This window comes from Mustela nivalis, assembly GCF_964662115.1.
Source record: "Mustela nivalis genome assembly, chromosome: 3".
In the NCBI taxonomy this organism is placed as follows: Eukaryota; Metazoa; Chordata; class Mammalia; order Carnivora; family Mustelidae; genus Mustela; species Mustela nivalis.
In genome coordinates, this window is record NC_139022.1 from 58641839 (window position 1) to 58662047 (window position 20209).

Here is a 20209-nt window from a genome sequence, read left to right on the forward strand (position 1 = left end):
GAAGCTACTGAACAATTCTGCATCGAGATCATCTTCCAGTATCAGGTTCTCACATTAAAGATCCAGATATCTTTCCTGTATTCTGTATCTTTCTCTATTGGTATGTAGAAAGAGGTAGGTCCTTGTCTTTGGCTATCAGTGTTTTTCAAGCCTAGATAATAAGAATTACTCATATTGTTTATAGGAAATTTTGTAACATGGAAATGTGTGGATGCTATAAATATAACTTATAGACTGTGAAAATTCAAATATGTCCAACTGTTGAGAAAACTCTTATTTATTCAATATTCAATCCATTTAAGTTTATTTTTTCAACTTTATTAACAAATAGTCACTCTATATATTTAAGAGGTACAACATGGTGTTTTGATATACATAAACTTTGTGAAATGATGCCCCCAATCAAGCTAATTTATCTATCACCACACATGTTTACCTTCTGTGTGTGTGTGTGTGTGTGTGTGTGTGTGTGTATGCATGTGTGTTGGGAACTATAGTTAGCAATGATGTATTGTAACTTGAAATTTTCTAAAAGAGTATATCTTGAGAAAATTCTTTATGAGTTTTATTTAAAGTAACTTAAAAATTGCTAATATATTGTACCATGATATGTATTATTTGTCATACTGGAAGTTCTAAGGGTTTTTTTCTATTTTTTAGTTCTTGGCTTCCTGTTTTGTTCACCATCTGTGTTATGAAATAAAGGAGTTCCTATTCAGCATAATATGCTAATAGTGCCTTTGTATTTTAATTTTGTGGAAATATTACACATTTAAAATAACTTTGCAAAAGAATCTAAAGAAGATACCAGATATTAAAATTATTGTTTATAGAAAAGCTCAGACACATGCTCCCCTGCCCAGTCCTTCCATCCCAACAATTTAATTTCTTCTATACTGAGCCATATGTGTTCTTTTATTAGTGCTACATAGTTTTGGAAAGAATAATGTAACTGAATTAAGATTATTTGATCTAAATATCACCTATCTGTAAGCTTAACAACTTCAATTTTAAGGAAAAAAGAATAATGACAAGTGCATTAGAATGATGAAAACTAATTTGTGTATAACGTTATTAAAAGATGGATCGATGATTTGAATGAGTTAATCATTTTGAAGTCTTAATGTAATGGGGCTGATATAATAAAAACAAAAGATGAAAGAATACGATACAGTGAAAAATGGTAATATGTTGGGAGTTTTTAAAGACACAAGAAAGTGCTTTCTCCGAAGTTTGAGCTTTAGCAGGGTGTAGGCTTTATTGGGTATGTTTAAAATATATTGAACTATTATTCTGATACAATGGCCTGCTATTTACTTTAAGACAGCTTTTTAAGACTAAGAAGTATAAGGTTGACATCTAATAACCATCCATCAAATTCTAATGTGACTCTCATTAAAACAGACTTACTTTTTGGTAAATGTAGGTTAATGTTTCAATTAGTTTCAGTTACCAAAACCTACCAGGTAACTAATCAAAATGCGGAAAGGACAGTTTTATTTTATCCCTAACAGTTTTTTTGAGGAGTTAAGAGTTGAAAGGAAGAAACTTATTTTTTTCAGATCCTAAGTAAGCAAAATGCTACAATGCATATCTAAATACTAAAAATGCTACAATGCATATCTAAATACTAAAGAGAGTATAACTTCCTATCATTATTTGGTATATCTGATAATGCCCTAAGTAGAGTACTTACCATAATGCAAGACTGATGCTTTCAAATACTGACAAGAAATGAAAGACCATGGATTTAATGGAAATGAGAGTTGGACTAGAAAACAGAGTTGGACTTAGTCCCAGCCCTGTTTACCCATATAACAAGGACAAGTCCATTTAGGGCATGTCCACTTTTCTTTCTGGACTTCTAACTCAAAGAAAGAAACAGATTGAGAGAGAGACAGAAAGAGAGAGAGTGAGGGAGGGAGACAGAATGTGTGGGTGTTATGTAATAAATATGTTAGATTTTGTTGTTGTTGTTGTTTGGATCAAGACCTTGAAGAGTCTGATGAAAATCTATAGGCTATCTACCTGGTAAATGCACTTATGTTGATACACATCTTTGCTTAAAATTTTAGTAGTTCAAGGACACCCAGAAGACAATTGTCATGGTTTCCAAATTAAAAAGAAAAAAATCTCTGAACCAATCATTTCCAATTGCATATCCATAGTTCTTTGTCAAATTCTAATGTAAATTTATTAATGACAACTCACAGATAGTTTCAGTCAGATATGTCAGATCCAGAAGTGACCTGAGTCTATTCCATATACAGCACTTGATCTTTAATTACTGACCTGATGTATAATTATAATTCCACCATAGAGCGAATAATACTGAGATTCTTCTCTCAAGACCCAAGAATGACATTTGAGAGACTAATTTATAGAAAGTATGTAGATTGGCTTCCATTAAAAAAAAATATCAACATTAAAAGTACTCAGTGGAATCTATATCTGTTGAGAATTACTGAAAGCTCAACGTATTTCTTCAAGTGTTAGACTTTTTAAAGACATCAACAATATGATGATAATACTCAGTTTACACAGGTCAGCAATTTGAATCCAATAGATGAATCCAATACAATACATTTGAATCCAATACTTTAATCCCTGTGATTTATCAGCTATTTTGATCATGATAGTGATTAAGATGATACAGAAAGTTTCTCGAATTATAATAGTCAACAATTATATTCTTTTTATTTGTTTATTTATGTACAAGGAAATCAGTTTTATTTCCCCCATCATATCTCAAAAACTATATTAGTATTGAGTGTTGCCATAATTTGTTGAATAATACATTCCAAAGGAAGGTGTTTCCTTTTTAAGAAAAGGAAAGTATGCATGCACACGATCAAAACCTAACAATATTAGACAGTGATGAATTATTCTTTCACATTGTCTCATCTCTTGCTTACAGTATCAATTGCTACCACTTCTTTTACCATTTCGTTGATGGAGAATATTAATTTTCTGAATCTAACCTAAAGAGTTATAAAGCACTTCCAAATCTTTCCTTATAAACGACTTGGTCTCTTTGCTAGAATTTCTGGAACATTATTTATAAAAGTATTAAAGTTTTCTGCATCTAAAGTTTTTACCAAAAACTTTCAAAATATAAATATTTAAATATACTATTATTCTGAAAATTTTATTGCAGACACATTGGTCAAATTCTTCAGTAGCTGCCAAATAGCAAAATGTTGTCTAGAGACAATATGTCAGTGAATAGTGCTCTAGAAGGTACATAAAGAGCTTTTTGTGTCCACATGCAAAAATAGCAACTGTAGCATTCAAAATCATCTTTATGCCACTTACCCAATAGTGTATCAAGAAGACCAGTTAAGGTTGTTATATGCAACTGAGGAATAACTGAATTTTGCATCTGAAACTAATGATGTACTATATGTTGGCTAATTGAACTTAAATTTAAAAAAAGAAATAGTAAACAATCACATAAAAATATAAATTAAAAAAAGAACACCAGTTAATAATATATCTGTAGTAATCTAGAAAGTTACTAAAGGAGGGATTACTAAAGCAGTGAGAGGGTAGAAAAAATAGAAAGGAAATATAATTCAGAAAATCATTACTAATTGAATGTCTTTCTTATGTGTGTAATCACAAAATAAGTTGGACTAGGATGGAAAGCCCTGCATCACATTAAAGTGTTTTTAGATATACTTTTGTCGATTAATCAGGAAAGGGAAAAGGAATGAGCTATAGGTTAGGAAGTAAAAAATTTTCATTGAGCAACCACCATGTTGTTATTTTGTTTTTCTTGTTGTTTTTGACAGTCATGAAATTTATGTAGAAAAATCCTCAGTTCAAATTCATTTTCAGCACTGATCCATGCACAATTTTTATTGCTTTATTTTATATCTCTCCTCTACCATACTCAATTCAGGTTTTACACCCCATTTTTCCTGACTCTAAATGAACAGTTAATTAGAAATTGAGAGTATTCTTTTCATGATTATTTTACACTGATGGTATTGGCTGTAAGGTTTTCTTTTCTTTGTTTTTGACCTAAAATTATGTTTTTGCAAATTATTCGTATTGCTCTATGTAGGTAGATTCATTTCTTTTTACCACTGCGGAGTAATCCATCATTGCATATGTCATAATTCAGTTAAGAATTCTTCGTCTAATAGAGACAATAATTTCTTATCTCAGGCTTCCAAGAAGCAGAGTTTGGGATAACACTTTTTGTGTAAATCATTTATTGAGGGGCTGCTCGAAGGAGAAACTTGTAAGGGAGTGAAGAAAGCAGGTAAAGAAACCGGACTCATCTGGCCTCAGCCTGATCCAAGGGGCTCTTAAGTGTGAATTACACTATAGAGGTTGCCCCACCCAGAGACAAAGAATCTGGGTTCTTTATTTCCACATCAAATAGTCATCTTTAGGCTAATAGATGACTTTTGAGACAGAACTAGATAGAGGAAAATGAGTGCAAAGGTGGGTTTGCAAAACTTGTAGGCATCTCCTGAGTTATCCACCAAGCTTCTGCCAACCAAGGTTGAGTCTCTGGAGAAAGGTGCAGCTGTGAAGTGTTTAGTGACCAATACCCATGGCAGTTGTGAGACAGGTACACAAAAAGCCTTATAAAGGGGAGATGGTCAGGGTATCAACAGCATCTGCTGCAATTAGGTTGCTTTTATCTCTTTATTATCAAAACAATAATAGGATAGGTATTCTTGTTCATGTTCCATTTTGCACTGTTGCAAGAGTTTTCCTGGATTGCAAAACTACAAACTAGAAGTGGAATTGCAACACTACATTCCACTGCAATCTGCTACTTAACACATGGACTGCTGAATCATATACACCATCATTTTGACCATTTTTTAATTTTCTTCCTCATTTGTAGGCATTCTTTGCACAAATTTCAGATATTGAAGACAAGATAGGAACTATCTAATTACTGTTGTCTTCACTCAAATATTTACATGGCCATCAATCAACATACAACATTTAAATAACAATATCAGCACCATTGTTGGTTTCCTTTAGCTTCCTTTTTGTGGGATTTATATTGCAGTTTTTCAAAGGAGAAAACTTATGTTGGTATTCCAATCTGAACTTGGATTGTATCTTTCCATTTCAAAGGATTATATCCATTTTGTTGATAGAAATTTAAAAAAATATTAATGACCCATTTTTCTTTGGTGACAACAGCAGCTTGCATTAATATAGAGATCTTCAATCAGCCTAAAAATGATAGTCTTTGGTCAAAAAATATTTGGGATCTTTGTAAGTGTATGGACCAAGCATTTAAAATATATTTATTGACAGTGTAGCAAAATACAGTTCTTTTAAGAATTACGGGGCACCTGGGTGGCTCAGTGGGTTAAAGCCTCTGCCTTTGGCTCGGGTCATGATCCCAGGGTCCTGGGATCGAGCCCCGCATCGGGCTCTCAGCTCAGCAAGGAGCCTGCTTCCTCCTCTCTCTCTCTCTGCCTGCCTCTCTGCCTACTTGTGATCTCTGTCTGTCAAATAAATAAATGAAATCTTTAAAAAAAAATTACCTGATGGGTAACTAATTTTTAATCGACTCTTAGGGAGACATGGTATTCTTGGATTTCTTTAAAAACATAGGAAACAAGGGGCAGCTGGGTGACTCGGTTGGGTGAAAGCGGTGGACTTAGGTCATGATCCTGGAGTCCCAGGATCCATCCCACACTGGGCTCCCAGCTCAGCAGGGAGTCTGCTTCTCCCTCTGACCATGCTCTCTCTCAAATAAATAAATAAATTCTTGAAAAAGAAAAAAACAGCAAAAGAGCAAAATGCTTTCTCTTCAAAGCCTTCACTAATCCCCAATGTAAGGTACTATTTGAATATAAATTGAATAGAAATGTATACTGCAAGGTATTTTTTATTCTATTTTACATATAGAGAACTGAAGCTTAGGAAGATAAATCACGTTTTTAAGATCAAAGCTGGCATTCAAACCTAAATGTATCTGATTCCAAAGACTGTCCTTAACCACTGTCCTGCCTTGCTGTTCCTTTTCTTTCAGAGGACTGAGATGTGTGGATCTGGACTGGGTGGAAGCTTGGTTCGAGAATGTGATTCGAGGGGAAAAAAAAATCCAGTCATTGTTGTATGCCCTTTCAGTTTCATACTACTGACTCTTTATTGCTCAAGCAAAGATTCTTTGCCCAAAAGCCCAAGAGGTGAATTTTTATTTTATAACTTTAAAGGCACCACTTTCCCTTGTTGCAAATTCTCTGCTAAAACAGAAAAAGTATGAACACTTTTAGTTCTTTCCATAATACCTGCATAACTCTGAACAAAACTCTGGAAAAGAAAATACGGGAAGCATAAATATTGATCGATCTTATTACTTTGTATTAAAAAATAATCACCCCCAATTCACAGAAGTTTGGAACTAACCTACTATGGTGGAATAGAATGCAAGAATGGGCCAATATGAAGAAAAGTTATAAATTTCATCTCATCTTTATAAATATTTCAAAAACCATTTCCAAAATCTAAAAATATCAGAATAGGAAAAAAAAAGCTCATGGTAAGCTAAAAAATAAAAAATTGTTACATGAAAAGTAATATATGTACAGGATAATAATAAAGATATTACTTATTTTTTTTAAACTAAAGGCATCTCTATTAAACTGCACAAAAAAGAGCCCCTCATTAACAGTATTTTACAGATTCTGAAATTTATAACAATAAAATAAAAAGGGATCTAGACATATTGACATAAGTTTAGCTAAAATATTAATAATGTATAAGAGAAATTTCAGTTCAATTCATATTAATATCCTTTAAAGAAAGAGTACATTGTTCTGTACATGGAGCAGCAATGATTTTTTTTTTTTAAAGATTTTATTTATTTGACAGAGAGAGAGATCACAAGTAGGCAGAGAGGTGGGCAGAGAGAGGAGGATGCAGGCTCCCCGCTGAGCAGAGAGCCGGATGCAGGGGCTCGATCTCAGGACTCTGCGATCACGACCTGAGCCAAAGGCAGAGGCTTAACCCACTGAGACACCCAGGCGCCCCAGCAATGATTGTTTTTCCAAAGTGATAAAATCTGCCATTTGCAATGATGTGGATGGAATTAGAGTATTATGCTAAGCAGAATAGGTTGGTCAGAGAAAAACAAATACCATGTGATTTCACTCAAATGTGGAGTTTAAGAAACAAAGCAAATGAGCAAAGAGGAAAAAAGAGAGGCAACCCAAGAACCAGACTCCTAACTGAAGAGAAGGAACTGATGGTTACCAGCAGGGAGAGGTTGGAGGGATGGGTAATACAGGCAGTGAGGTTTAAGGACACTTGTGATGAGCACCAGGTGTTGTATGAAAGTGTTGAATCACCATATTGTACACCTGAAACTAATAATACTATATTTTAACTTAACGAGGATTTAAATAAAAAGTTTAAAAAAAAATCTCCAAGATCTTATAGCAAAATTTAAAAAATGATAAAATGTTCTATACGAAATATATTTTAGCTACATTTAAAATTAAAACAGAAAAGAATGAAATAATTGCAAAATAGTTGAATGAGTCTCATTTTTGAATAGGAATATCACCTTTAAGCATAAATATTATAAACAAATGTACAATGCAAGTGACAGCCTTGCCTCTAGTTACCCAAGGACTCCCATTGACTTGAATACTCTGGCTAGCAAACCAGGCCTGAGAGGCATCCACAAAGCAACACAGGCAACGTGAAGGGGCCAGATTTATTCTGAGACAGCACTGCTGATGCAGTCGCTCTCAGAATGTAATGTTCACTATTCCCACAGTGAGTGCGTTCCTTCTGTTACCCAACAGCCAAAATTCTTGGAAGGAAAAAAGTCAATGGCCAGATGTCTAGCCTGCTAATTGGAGAATCAGATCAATTAACACAGCTACAATTCCCTAATCCGTCTTTCAAATTCCCATTGAAATGGCTGTGCCTAGAAATGCAATGTGGAAAATAAAATTTATTTCTTTGCTAGATATCCTGAATTCTACTCTCTAATTTTAATAATAAAAATTGAATACAAAACATGTTAAAAATCCCCAAATCGTCGAGCCTGAAAAACATCAGAAGGATCTGAGTTGGCAGCGGGAACAAATGTTAAATCTGTACAAAGTCAAGCGAAAAAGAAAGTGAGACAGACATCCAAAATTACATAATCAGAATTTTTTCTTTTTAAGATTTTATCTATTTATTTGACAAAGAGATAGAGAGCGACAGTGAGAAAGGGAACACAAGTAGGAGTGGGAGAGGGGGAAGCAGGCTTCCCACCAAACAAGGAGCCCCCCAGGACCCTGGGATCATGACCTGAGCTGAAGGCAAATGCTTAATAACTAAGCCACCCCAGATGCCCCCAAATCTTTTTTTTTTTCCCCCTTAGGATTTTATTTATTTATTTGAGAGAGAGCGAGGGAGCGCGCGCACAAATAAGGTTAGGGGCAGAGGGAGAGGAAGAGAGAGAAGCTCGACATGGGGTTCCATCTCAGGACCCTGAAATCAGGACTGGAGTTGAAGGCAGGTGCTTAACCAACTGAGCCACCCAGGTGCCCTGGTAATCAAAACCTTTATACATTAGATGTGGCTTAGGACTTACGAAGACCTAAAACTTTACCTTGGAAATAAAAATTATAAAACTTTAGAATTAAAAAACAAGAAAGGGATATAGAATGAAAATTAAGTTTCTGATCTGGTGCATTAAAATTAAAGGGTCATAACTGATTAGATGGTGTGAAAAATTCTGTATTTCTTTAATATCTATATATTGAAGGTAGCTACAGATCCTAATATAACTTCTGTAAGAACTGTTGTAGCATTGCTAATTTAATGATAAACTCTAGACAAGTTTTAGTATCTCAAGTGTTCTCTGTCTTCTGGGACCTGAAATTCTCTAGGGTTTTGAGTTTGACACTTCATTTCACTTGCGGTATAATAACTGACCTGTGCTGGAACAGTGATTGATTCGAATCTTCTACAAATTCAAGTATAATTAATAAATCTGGCTTAAACACTGTAATGTCAAAAGGAAGACAGTTTCCATCTAATGAAAACATGTCAGATTTGTAAGCAACCATGTTTAATGTAACTCCAAGAATTAATCTAACTCAAATTAATGCTAAATGCTTCTTTTTAAATTTTCAGCATATGTAGCATAATTGTAGTAATTTAAAGATGGTCCATTTGAAGGTATATTTGGGTTTTTTAAAAGGAGGCAATATCTGGGAAAGCCAAAATAAGGCAAAACTTTACTAATTAGAATGTCTACACTTTGAAGATTAACTCTATTAGTCAATATTTTCTTAGATACATGAAACTAAAAATGCAGACAAAAATCAGGTGGATTCTGGAAAGTAAACCTCAATTATGCTTTTATGCACAGGAAACTTAAAAACTACACGCTCTATAAAGATATTGGTTCATGGAGTTCCAAGTTGATGTTCACAAGTTCCAATGGTCAATGTATCCAAACTGATTTTAAATTCCAAAGAAAGGAGATATTTTCCATCCATAAATCCAGTCCAGAAGTAAGTCAATCATCTGAATTTCAAGTTCTTTTTTATAAGGAACATTCCTTTATGCTTTATAATTGTGTGCTTTATCTATTTATACATTATATTTGTCTACTATAAGTACAGGTCTTTGAAATTTTCACATTATATAATTGACTTGCATTAATCACAAAATATAATCTTTATTTTATTTATTTATTTATTTATTTATTTATTTTGACTCATGACCCTAATATCAAGACCTGAGCTGAGATCGAGAATTGTACACTTAACTGACTGAGCCATCCAGGTGCCTCACAAAATATAATTTTAAAAAGGAGCAGATGAAAAATAAAAGTGACATACTGGGATGAATTTACAATATGTTTGACAGATAAATATTTTCAGTATTAAAATATTTATATAAATTGAAATAAAAATAATTGAATACGTGGGTGGGAGGCAGGCCAAGGTCACAGATGGGAAATACAAAAATAAATATTAATGTCAAAGAAATTTTTGAAAAATTATTCCATTTTCCTAAGCACCAAAGAAATTCAGATGAGATCTGTGAAATACCAGTTTTTTACCCAACATGTTAGTAAATATTCAAACTCAATGATTGTACAGTATGTGCAAAAGAGCTATCAAATTGGCATTTTCTATATATTGTTGGTGAAAGCACGAAAAGGTATAACTTTTCTTGAGGAAATTTAGATATATACATCAAAAACTATAAGGTGTTTCTTATCCTTTCATCCAATTATTTTACTCTTAGTAGTTTTCCTAAGAATTCAAAATAGAGATGTATGATACATTTTTGAAAAATATGTTTATCAAAGATGTCCTTTTATTAACAAAAGGACATTTTGGAAATGTAGCATGGAATTAAATAAGAATACTTCTATCACTTTGTATTGAATAAAGTTGATAAATATTCCTGAAAATTCCTGAGTTAGAGAGCAAATACATTTTTGTTTTTATAGATTGTATGGTCTCCTGCTTATGAGTCATACCATTTTGAATCCCCGTTAGAAAAATAATGATCATTCTAGTTTCTTTACAGCTTTGCTAAAAAATGTGTTTTGAACTTTTAATAAAACAAGTTTTGGGGGTGCCTGCGTGGCTCAGTGGGTTAAAGCCTCTGCCTTCAGCTCAGGTCATGATCTCAGGGTCCTGGGATAGAGCCCTGCATTGGGCTCTCTGCTCAGCAGGGGGCCTGCTTCCTCCTCTCCCTGCCTGCCTCTCTGCCTGCTTTAGATCTCTGTCAAATAAATAAATAAAATCTTAAAAAAACAAAGTTTTTCCTTTTTTTCCGTATTATTATGTATTTGCTTATTATGCACAAGATTGGGCATTTTTAAAATATGACTTTAAAATCTATTTACATTTATTGTTTTGTAATTTATATATTCATGTATTTTACCCATATTCTTACCAAACTGTTGGTATTTGACTTAATTTCTATCACCTCTCTATGTATTAGGAATACCAATATTATGTCTCTGAGAAAAGTTACAAATATTTTTCTCATTTTGTCATTTGCTTTGCCTACCCAAAGGTTTCTTTTCTTTCTTTCTTTCTTTTTTTTTTTTTTTTTTTTATTTCTCTGGACCTTACTTCCAAACATTTTTTATTTCTTCTGAATTGTGAGTCATAGTTAAGAAGAGTTTTCTTTAACTCTTGGTTAAAAGGAATTTACCTATTTCTAATACTTCTCTAGTTTTACTTTTTTTTTCTTTTGAGTTAAAAATCTATTTTGGGGGCACCTCAGTGGCTCAGTGGGTTAAAGCCTCTGCCTTTGGCTCAGGTCATGAACCCAGCTGGGATCAAGCCTCGCATTGGGTTCTCTGCTCAGCTGGAGCCTACTTCTCCCTCTTTCTCTGCCTGCTGTTCTGCCTGCTTGTGATCTCTTTCTGTCAAATAAATAAATACAATCTTTAAAAAGAAATCTATTTTGAATTTATGCTTATTTTTGATGTGAGGAATGGACCGAATTTTAGCTGTTTTTCTGAAGATACAAAGTTGTTACATTATTTTTTATATAAAAGTCTACCTTTTCCTTACTGGTTTGAAATGCCACCTTGACCATATTATAATTTGTTTTAATTTTCTGGATCTGTTATTAGATATTTTTATTGTGCTTCATGCTACCTATCCACGTTCTAAAACACAATATTCCTTTGGCTAGAGGTAGAACTAATCTGTTCTCATTGTTCTCTTTTAAAAATTTCTTAATGATTCTTACTACTAGTTTTTCATATAAACTTACAACCTAACTAGTCCTAGGAAGAAAATTTTAAAAACCCAATAGTATATTTGTTGGTATTAAGTTTACAAATAGTTGTCATTATGATGTTGAGTCTTTGATATGAGAAAATAGCATGTTTTTTCATTTGTTCAATTCTCCTTTGTGTCTTTGAGAAGTATGTGATAGATTTCCTCATACAGACATTTCCTTTTATACACATTTCTTGATTTTCTGCCTTGTTTTTCCCTCCCTTTTGCAAATAGACTTTTCTGGCATTCATCTAATTGGTTCTCTGCCTATTTGGGGATTACTGATTACCAATGCAAGAAATTTTTAAGTATATTTCCATTGTGAAATAAGAATAGTACCTGGCTGTGGTATTATACTATAATTGTATAAGATGTTACCATTGGGTAACTGGATAGGGTACATGTTATCCCTCTGTATTATTTCTTTCAATTACCTGTGAATCTATAATTATCTCAAAAGAAAAAAATAATTAAAAAATAAAGACAGTTGGGGTACCTGGGTGGCTCAGGTCGTGATCTCAGGGTCATGAGATCAGCCCCACATTGGACTCTGTACTGAGGTAGGAGTCTGCTTGGGATTCTCTCTGTCCCTCTGTCTCTGCCTCCCCACTCCCCAATTTGTGCACTCTTTTTCTGGAAGGAAGGAAAAAAGGAAGGAAGGAAGGAAGAAGGTAAGGAAATGAAAAAATTATATTAGACTCACTTGTTATATACTTATTATCAGGAGTAATTTAGGTAATACATGTTTAAGTAATTTCAATATACAAAATATTATAGAGATAGAGAATACAATTATTATTAAATATTATGCTTTTTCTTTTTTAAAAAAGATTTTTATTTATTTATTTGTCAGAGAGAGAGAGAGCACATGCAGGGGAGAAACAAGCAGAGGGAAAAGCAGGCTTCCCAGTGCAAGAAACCCAATGCTGGACTCCATTCCGGGCTCCCAGGATCATGACCTGAGGCAAAGGCAGATGCTTAACTGAGCCACCCAGGTGTCTCACATATTATGGTTTTCTTACAGCCTAAAATCTACAGAGAATTGAGTCAGAAATCTAGAACTTAGAGAATGATCTTTATTTTATCCATAAATGCAGGTTGTTTCAAAGTTGTTTTCTCTTAGGTATTCTTTGGACATAAATGAAATGAATGGAGTAGGAGTGTCTTCTGGTGCAGTTTCAATACTACTTAAGATAAAATATATTGATTTATAAAATTAAATATGTGTGAACATTAACACCATATATATATGTGGTAATAATAACATTTATAAACAAATGAAATTCCTAGAATCTGTAAAGAACAAAAAAAGTTATTAAAAATAGGTCACGGGGCACCTGGGTGGCTCAGTGGGTTAAAGCCTCTGTTTTTGGCTCAGGTCATGATCCCAGAGTCTTGGGATTCAGCCCTACATTGGGCTCTCCGCTCAGTGGGGAGCCTGCTTCCTCCTCTCTCTCTGCCTGCCTCTCTGCCTACTTGTGATCTCTATCAAATAAATAAATAAATAAAATCTTAAAAAAAATAAGTCACAAAAATTACTGCAAAGCAAAAAACCCTGAAAAGGTAATATAAAATACAAATTAGAGGAAAAGTTTCAGTCTAAGTGGTAGGCATCATATAGCCAAACTTTGAGCAAATCATAAAGAGATAAAAAGAACTAACAGCTAAATAGAAGTGATAGAAAGGACATGATTTGTATTAAAATGAGGAGGAGGTATTGCTTTTCTTCTTTTACATTGTAAAAGTCCGGTGGTTGATCAGACAGCATTACAGGGGTGTAGGAAAACAGGTGACATTGCTGTAAATATAAATCAGCCTGACAAATTTGAGAGCAATGTGGCAATATAGTTATCAAAAGATACAATCTCAATATCCTTTGAATTAACAATTTTAATTTTAGTTTTTTTATCATATGAAATAAGCCTGTATATATGTCCTTGAAAACACATAAAAAGTTCTTTATTGCTACAGTATTTGTAATATCAAAAGACAAAAATATTAAATACCCTGCAATAGGGGACTGGCTATATTCATACCAGGAAATACCACAAGGACCTAAAAATTAGACATAAATCTCTGGTGCTGATATTAAAAAATTGGTAAATTTCTCCTTGAGTGAAGAAAGCATGATGCAAAATAATCTGTGGCACATAACACATATTGTTATTTATACAGTACTCAGATGTTGGTACCCAGGTGTATATAACATAAGACATTGTGAAGAGTGGTTATATATGGGGAGGTTTTATGGGATGTGGTGAAAACATTTTTTTTGTATGTCTTCTTCACATTTGAATTATTACGTATTTTATTTTCTCTAAAATACAATTCTAAAATGGGAAGTTTCATGATAATTTTGACTAAAAGTCCCAAGAAATTCCCAACATGAGGTGCTAGACCACATAAATAATAGAACTTGCAGAAGAGAAAACCAGGAGCTGGTTTTAAAACCCAAATGTAAACATGGGAGAAGCTCTATATGAGAAAAACAATTTCTTTAAAGAGTATAGTAAACGTACAAGTTTACTATTGTAAACTTCAAGTCAGTTGAGGAGGGTCTCGGGGAGTCTTCCTAGAGCTTCCTCCTCCTTGGTTTGTAAGAGGCAGTGGGATCGTGTTTGATTTACAATGAAGAAATGAAAGGCGAGAGGCTGTGTCTAGAACCACAGGCTCTGATGCCAAAACAAGATGTAGTTCTGTTTGCTCTTAGAATATGCGGGAACACCTAGTGAGACCTCAGCATTAGAGTCTGGATGGGGTTTTAGAATCATCTTGTCTGTATCTATAAAAGAATTTGATGGAATTTTGAGAATTTCATTAAAATATAGATAAACTGAGAATTGATTATTCTTACTATGATGAGCCTTTCAATCCATGTATAATGCTTCAATTTATTTATTCAGATCGTATTTCATTTATTTAGATCTTATTTCATTTTTATTTTAGAATTTCCAAAATGCAAGTCCCATGTTCACGTTTTGTTGAATTTACACAAAAATACTCACCTTTTTTCTTACTATACTCCTTCGGTTGCCTGGGGAGGGAGCTCTGATAGTAGCATGGCCCCGAGTACTCAGCTCCACTTTGGTCCACATAGCTCCTCCATGCAGGGTTTCCACCTGACTGTCCAGGTGAGACCTCCTCCAGACACCAACCACTGGGATCTCGGGATCAGGTGCAGGATCGGCTGCTTGCACTTGCTGGAGCTCCTCATGGTCAGGTGCAGGCACTCTCCGTGGGTCCACAACGTCTTGCAATGGGGCTTATGGTGAAGTCTCCGGGAAGCAGCCCTCTGGAACATTTGGTGTGTGGACAATTGACTTTCTATTCTGATGATGCCTCAGTGTGCTCTTTTTTCTCCTCCTTGCACTTAGCGAAAATGGTATTGTTTTTTATTTCAGTTTCCAAGTATTTGTTTCAAAGATACAGAAGACCAGTCACTTTTTGTTTGTTAATCTTGTATACTGTGACTTTGCTGAATTAACTTATTTATTCTGAAAGTTCATTATGCAGAATTTTCTACATGGATGATATATCATCTGCAAAAAGAGGGGTTTATTTCAACTTGTCTAATTTGTGTGCATTTGATTTCCTTTTCTTGCCCTATTGTATTGACTAGAACATGAAGAACATCTTGAAGAACGTTGATGACGGTGGGCACTCTTGCCTTGTGACCTTTGGTGGAAAAATTTCTTTCACAAGTAAGTGTGATTATTTTATGGTTTTTGAAGATGTTCTTTATCAACTTGTGGACCTCTCTCTATATCCCTATTTTTCAGTAAGTTTCTCTTATCATGAATAGTTTTTCATTTTTTGTAAATGTTTTGTCTGCCTCCGTTGATATTATGTTTTCATTTTTAGCTTATGGATATAATGGATTACATTAATTAACTTTCCAATTTTGAGCTAGCTGTGTATTCCTGGAAATAACACCACTTGGTCATAATTCATACTTTTTATTTATTGCTGAATTACATTTACTAATATTTTAAGAGTTTTTGCATCCAGAGTCATGTGGGATATGGTCTGTATTTTTCTCTTTATGTATTGTCTCTCTCTGGTTTTGAAAAATGATAAGGACTTCATAAAATCCTTATAGGAAAATGTTCCCTCTAATTTTTGGAAGAGATTGTGCAGAATTGATGTTACTTTTTCTTTAAGTATTTGGTGGAATTTGTGAGTGAAAGCATCTGGGCCTGGAGATTGCTTTTTGAGCATCTTTAAATTAAAATTTCAATTTCTTGAATAGTCGTGGTGCTATTTAAATGATCTGTTTCATATTTCACACATTGTGGCCTTTTGTACTTTTCCAGGAATTGTCCATAACTTCTAAGTTGCCAAATGTGAGTAGTTGCTTGTAGTATTACTTTATCATGCTTTGGTCCTGTTTGTGTAGGGTTTTGCAGTGGTATCCTTTGTTTTGTTGATTTTCTTTATTGCCTTTTTCTTTTCAATTCCAATGTTCTTTGCCCTTATTGTTATTATTTCCTTCCTCTGATTGCTTTGTATTTAATTTATTATTCTTTTTCTAGTTCATTAAGTGGTTTGAATTTTTTGAGATTTTCCTCTTTTCTACTATAGACCTGTAATGTTCTACATTTCCCTCTGGGAATTACTTTAGCTCCAACAGTTTTTGATATAGTTGTTTTCTTTTTTGTTTGCTTGTTTGTTTCCTTTTTTATTCAGGTCCATGTATTTTTGAAAAAAAAAAAGTCTTTAGAATTCACTTTTGACACCTTGTTTATCTAGGGTGCATTTTTAGTCCCAAGCAATTGGAGATTTTCCTGTTATCTTTGTGTTATTTATTTCCAGTTTGATTCCACTATGATCAGAGAACACACTCTATATTATTTTAATTCCTTAACATTTGTTGAGGTTTGTTTTATGGCCCAGCATATATGGGAATTTGTTTATTGCAAAGAAAAAGCTGTTGATAGGCGTGTTCTGTAAATGTGACTAGATCCTATTTGTTGCTGGTATTGCTGGCTTATTCTCCATCTTTGTCCCATCAGTTGTGGAGATAAGTGTTTTTAAGTCTCTAAATATAATTGTGGAATTGCTTATTTCCCCTTTTGTTTCTGTCATATTTTGCTTCATATGTTTTTCAGTACTATCATTTGGTGCATACACATTTAGGATGGCTATATATGGACTAGTCCTTTAACCTTTAACCTTTATGTAATGTCCTTCTCTGCCCCAGGAATTTTCTTTGCCTGGAAATCTACTTTATCTGGATAAAAACCTTCTCATTCCTGCTTTATTTGATTAATGTTTTTTTTTTTTCCACCCTGTGTTTTCAAAAGCCAACCCCTATCATTATATTTGAAGAGAACTTCTTATAGACATCATATTATTGGATCCTTTTTTTAAGATTTTTTTTTAAGATTTATTTTTTAAGATTTTATTTATTTATTTGACAGACAGAGATCACAAGGAGACAGAGAGGTAGGCAGGGGGAAAAGGGGGTGGAGGGGGAAGCAGGCTCCCTGCTGAGCAGAGAGCCAGATGTGGGGCTGGACCACAGGACCCGGGGATCATGACCTGAGTTGAAGGTAGAGGATTTAACCCACTGAGCCACCCAGGCTACCCTGTTGGATCCTTTTTAAAAATCAGTGTTGCCCTTCTTTTTTACATGGCTTATTTAAATGTAATTTTTGATGGGTTAGGACTTAAATCTGCCACCTTATTTTCTCTTTCTTTTTTCTCTTTAGGGGTAGGTATCTTTTTGTTTGTTTATATTTTACTACATACGTGCTGGTTAGTGGAACACTTGTTAAGAATTTCATTTTGTTTATTTCATTTTGATCTATAGAGATTTATGTATGTCTCTCTTTCCCTTACTCTACATGCTTTTCCCCCTCAATGGTTTCCTTGGTATTATACCTTATATTGAAATCATATTGCATTTTAACGGAGTCAGCATTTTAGAAGTTCAGTTAACTATAGAACCTTACCTTCCTTTTGTCCTTTTGTCTTCCTCCACCTATAATTTAATTGTCTTAAATATTTTCTTTGAAATATACATTAGAGACTATTGTAATTTTTTTTTTAAAGATTTTGTTTGTTATTTGACAGACAGAGATCACAAGTAGGCAGAGAGGCAGGCAGAAAGAGAGGAGGAAGCAGGCTCCCTGCTGAGCAGAGAGCCCAATGTGGGGCTCGATCCCAGGACTGTGGGATCAAGACCCGAGCCGAAGGCAGAGGCTTTAATCTACTGAGCCACCCAGGTGCCCCAGAGACTATTGTAATCTTAAAAGAAAACTCAAAAGGAAGAGAAATATCTTTTGTATTTTCCCATATTTTGCTCTTTCCCTTACTCTTTCTCATTTTTTATTGCTCCACGTTTCCTACTTTTTTCCTGTCCACATAATTTCTTTTAGTCATTCTTTTATATTGATCTACTGGAGAACATTTCCCTTAGGTTTCCTTCATCTGAGAATGTCTTAATTTACCCTTTTTTGTTTGTTTGCCTCCTTGAAGCCTTTGACCAACCTCTATTTCCTCCAGTCTCCAACCCCTGATAATCACCATTCTAGTCTCTATTTCCGTGAGGTGAGTTTGGTTTTTTAGATTCCATATATAAATGATACACAGTATTTGTCTTTGTCTGACTCACTTCACTTAATTGGCATAACGCCCTCAAGGTCCATCCATGTTGCGAATGACGGGATTTTCTTCTTTCTCATGGTTATATTTATAATGTTCATTATATGTATGTATATACACACACACAGACACACACACACACACACACACCACATTTTCTTTATTCATCTGTTGATGGATTCTTAGGTTGTTTCCATATCATGGCTATTATGAGTAATGCTGCAAATGAACATGGAAGTTCTTGTATCTCTTTCAGATCCTGTTTTCATTTCCTTTGGCTGTATACCCAGAATGGGACTACTACATCATATCATAGTTCTATTTTTTAATTTTTTTGAGAATCCTCCATTCTGTTTTTCCCCCTTTACTTCTGATTTGTATTTTCACTTGATAGAGTATTCCTGTTAGTTTCTTTTCTCAGCACTTTTTTCCCCCTCAACACTATATTTCTGAAGTATATTGTCACTTGATACAGAGTCCTTGTTTGATGTGTTTTTATTTTGTTTTGTTTTTTCTTTTCTTTTTTTTTTTTTTTTCTTTCCTCAGCATCTGAAAAATATGCCACTTCTTTCTGGCTTCAGTGACTTCTCATGAGAAACCCTCTGTTATTCAAACCCTTTATTCAAATTCTTTTTCCCCCTCTGGTAGTAAGGTTTTTTGTTTTTTGTGTTTTGTGGTTTTTTTTTCTTTTCCTCTTTTTATTTTTCTGACTGCTTTCAAGATTTTTTTTTCCTGATGTTTACTTTTTAGGTGTGTGTCTGATGTGTAATGGTTTGCATTTATTTTGTATTGTCCTGTTCAGGGTTCTCTCAACTGCTGAACCTGAGCTTTATGTCATTGGCCAAATATGGGAAATATTTAGCCATTATTTCTTCAAATACCTTTTCAGGCCCAGGATCTTTCCTCTCCACTCTGAGACTCTAATAACATGAATGTTAGATCTTTCATTATATTCCCACATGTCTCTAAATCTCTATTCATCTTTTTTTTTTTTCCCCTTTAGTCTGTTTTCTCTCATTCAGATTGGATAAATTTGGGGGTGGTATCATCTCAAGGTGATACCTTGTTACTAATGGCTACTGTTACTTTTGTCTTCTCTATTCAGCTGCTGAGCCCATTCATTAAGTTTTTAAAACTTTGGCATCCAGGGTTGAGCAGGAAAGAATGACTCCTCACAGCTGGGTAGGTAGCTAGTAGGCTGCTGTGTGGCTTTACTAGACCTTTCCCTACTAGACCTGTTGCCGGTGTCCTATGTGAGAGGACAATCATATGGGAGATCCTTATCACTGCTAGCAGTCATGGAAATCCTGGTTTTCCTGAGGCCTCCTCTGAAACTATCCCTTTGTAGAGAGGTGGAATACATCCCTAGCACATGGGGGAAAATGTAAAGGCTTCCCATGTGACCTCTACTGACATCACAGCAGCTCACTGCCACTCATTTTGGATGAAAGTCATAGTTGCATACTCTTACATCACCCTTACGGAAATTTGGTGAGCCATTACATTCTGATAAATAGGGACATTTAGGCTTTCCCCTTGGACTTGGGGAGAGGGCTGGTAGTGGGGCCCTCTCCCCACCCCTGTTTTTTTTTTTTTTTTTCTTTGGTGCTTGCCTAAAGTAGAGTGGTTATCATTGAAAATTTTCTGTTTTGCTAGCCTGCACTTTTATGGGTTATTTTACCAGAGAGAAACATCCATCTTTCTCTCTTTCTTTCTATACCCATTGACTTTTTTAGATGGGTGCCTTCATCAGTATTCATCCATTTAGTCTGATATATATGAAGCCAAAAAAAAAAAAAAAAAAAAAAACTAGAGAAATCACCCCTGTTTGGGTCCTTAGGATATGATCCACA

The 20209-nt window shown here is 34.3% G+C and overlaps 1 long non-coding RNA gene across 1 annotated transcript in view; it reads left to right on the plus strand.

The window, feature by feature from the left end:
• LOC309861180 overlaps window positions 1-15443 on the plus strand; it is a 173655-nt gene extending 158212 nt beyond the window's left edge. The window contains exon 3 of the long non-coding RNA XR_014309804.1: window positions 15370-15443. This is a non-coding gene — a long non-coding RNA (uncharacterized lncRNA). The remainder of the gene's footprint in view (window positions 1-15369) is intronic.
• Window positions 15444-20209: the final 4766 nt, after the last annotated feature.